Genomic DNA, 3,216 nt, shown 5'->3' on the forward strand with positions numbered 1-3,216 from the left:
CTGTTAAGAATCCCTTGATCAGCTTTAGATAAACAAAAGATAATGCATCTGGTACAGAAAGTCCAGTTGAAGTAAATAGGAGAGAATTATTATCAACTATAAAGATCCTAATTGAAAAGAAAACATCAGGCACACTAGCCCCAATAGAATGGGAAATAGAGAGGAACAAATATCCGAAGGAATGGATTTTCCCTAAGTAAATAACTGGAACTAATGCCTGCACATTCACTCATTCCACTGTAAAGGATTCCTGTTAAGAATCCCTTGATCAGCTTTAGATATACAGAAGATAATGCATCTGGAACAGAAAGTCCAGTTGAAGCAAATATGAGAGAAATTTAATCAAGTATAAAGTTCCTAATTGAAAAGGAAACATCAGGCACACTAGCCTCAATAGAATGGGAAGTTGAGAGAACAAGTATCCAAAGGAATGGATTTTCCCTAAGGAAATAACTGGAAATATTGCCTGCACATTCACTCATCCCACTGTAAAGGATTCCTGTTAAGAATCCCTTGATCAGCTTTAGATATACAAAAGATAATGCATCTGGTACAGAAAGTACAGATTAAGTAAATAGGAGAGAATTATCATCAACTATAAAGTTCCTAATTGAAAAGGAAACATCAGGCACACTAGACTCAATAGAATGGGAAGTAGAGAGGAACAAGTATCCGAAGGAATGGATTTTCCTAAAGGAAATAACTGGAACTATTGTCTGCACATTCAGTCATTCCACTGTAAAGGATTCCTGTTAAGAATCCCTTGATCAGCTTTAGATATACAGAAGATAATGCATCTGGTACAGAAAGTCCAGTTGAAGCAAATAGGAGAGAATAATCATCAACTATAAAGTTCCTAATTGAAAAGGACTCATCAGGCACACTGGCCTCAATAGAATGGGAAATAGAGAGGAACAAGCATCCGAAGGAAGGGATTTTCCTTAAGGAAATAACTGGAACTATTGCCTGCACATTCACGCAATCCACTGTAAAGGATTCCTGTTAAGAATCCCTTGATCAGGTTTAGATATACAAATGATAATGCATCTGGTACACAAAGTCCAGTTGAAGCAAATAGGAGAGAGTTATCATCAACTAAAAAGTTCCTAATTGAAAAGGAAACATCAGGCACACTAGCCCCAATAGAATGGGAAATAGAGAGGAACAAGTATCCGAAGGAATGGATTTTCCCTAAGTAAATACCTGGAACTAATGCCTGCACATTCACTCATTCCATTGTAAAGGATTCCTGTTAAGAATCCCTTGATCAGCTTTAGATATACAGAAGATAATGCATCTGGAACAGAAAGTCCAGTTGAAGCAAATAGGAGAGAAATTTAATCAAGTATAAAGTTCGTAATTGAAAAGGAAACATGAGGGACACTAGCCTCAATAGAATGGGAAATAGAGAGGAACAAGTATCCGAAAGAATGGATTTTCCTTAAGGAAATAACTGGAACTATTGCCTGCACATTCACTCAATCCACTGTAAAGGATTCCTGTTAAGAATCCCTTGATCAGCTTTAGATATACAGAAGATAATGCATCTGGAACAGAAAGATCAGTTGAAGCAAATAGGAGAGAATTATTATATACTATAAAGTTCCTAATTGAAAAGTAAACATCAGGCACACTAGCCTCAATAAATTTGGAAATAGAGAGGAATAAGTATCCGAAGGAATGGATTTTCCTTAAGGAAATAACTGGAACTATTGCCTGCACATTCCCTGATTCCACTGTAAAGGATTCCTGTTAAGAATCCCTTGATCAGCTTTAGATATACAAAACATAATGCATCTGGTACAGAAAGTCCAGTTGAAGCAAATTGGAGAGAATTATCATCAACTACAAAATTCCTAATTGAAAAGGAAACATCAGGCACACTAGCCCAAATAGAATGGGAAGTAGAGAGCAACAAGTATCCGAAGGAATGGATTTTCCCTAAGGAAATAACTGGAACTATTGCCTGCACATTCAGTCATTCCATTGTAAAAAATTCCTGTTAATAATCCCTTGATCAGCTTTAGATATACAGAAGATAATGCATCTTGTACAGAAAGTCCAGTTGAAGCAAATAGGAGAGAATTATCATCAACTATAAAGTTCCTAATTGAAAAGGAAACATCAGGCACACTAGCCTCAAGACAATGGGAAATAGAGAGATACAAGTATCCGAAGGAATGGATTTTCCTTAAGGAAATAACTGGAACTATTGCCTGCACATTCACTCATTCCACTGTAAAGGATTCCTGTTAAGAATCCCTTGATCAGCTTTAGATATACAGAAGATAATGCATCTGGTACAGAAAGTCCAGTTGAAGCAAATAGGAGAGAATTATCATCAACTATAAAGTTCCTAATTGAAAAGGAAACATCAGGCACACTAGCCCCAATTGAATGGGAAATAGAGAGGAACAAGTGTCCGAAGGATTGGATTTTCCTTAAGGAAATAACTGGAACTAATGCCAGCATATTCACTCATTCCACTGTAAAGGATTCCTGTTAAGAATCCCTTGATCAGCTTTAGATATACAAAAGATAATGCATCTGGTATAGAAAGTCCAGTTGAAGCAAATAGGAGAGAATTATCATCAACTATAAAGTTCCTAATTGAAAAGGAAACATCAGGCACACTAGCCCCAATGGAATGGGAAATAGAGAGGAACAAGTATCAGAAGGAATGGATTTTCTCTAAGGAAATAAATGGAAGTAATGCCTGCTCATTCAGTCATTACACTGTAAAGGATTCCTGTTAAGAATCCCTTGATCAGCTTTAGATATACAAAAGATAATGCATCTGGTACAGACAGTCCAGTTGAAGCAAATAGGAGAGAATTATCATCAACTAAAAAGTTCCTAATTGAAAAGGAAACATCAGGCACACTAGCCTCAATAGAATGGGAAATAGAGAGGAACAAGTATCCGAAGGAAGGGATTTTCCCTAAGGAAATAACTGGAACTATTGCCTGCACATTCACTCATTCTACTGCAAAGGATTCCTGTTAAGAATCCCTTGATCAGCTTTAGATATACAGAAGATAATGCATCTGGTACAGAAAGTCCAGTTGAAGCAAATAGGAGAGAATTATCATCAACAATAAAGTTCCTAATTAAAAATGAAACATCAGGCACACTAGCCTCAATAAATTGGGAAATATAAAGGAACAAGTATCCAAAGGAATGGATTTTCCCTAAGGAAATAACTGGAACTAATTC

The sequence above is a fragment of the Sminthopsis crassicaudata genome, chromosome 5, assembly GCF_048593235.1.
Source record: "Sminthopsis crassicaudata isolate SCR6 chromosome 5, ASM4859323v1, whole genome shotgun sequence".
Lineage (NCBI taxonomy): Eukaryota > Metazoa > Chordata > Mammalia > Dasyuromorphia > Dasyuridae > Sminthopsis > Sminthopsis crassicaudata.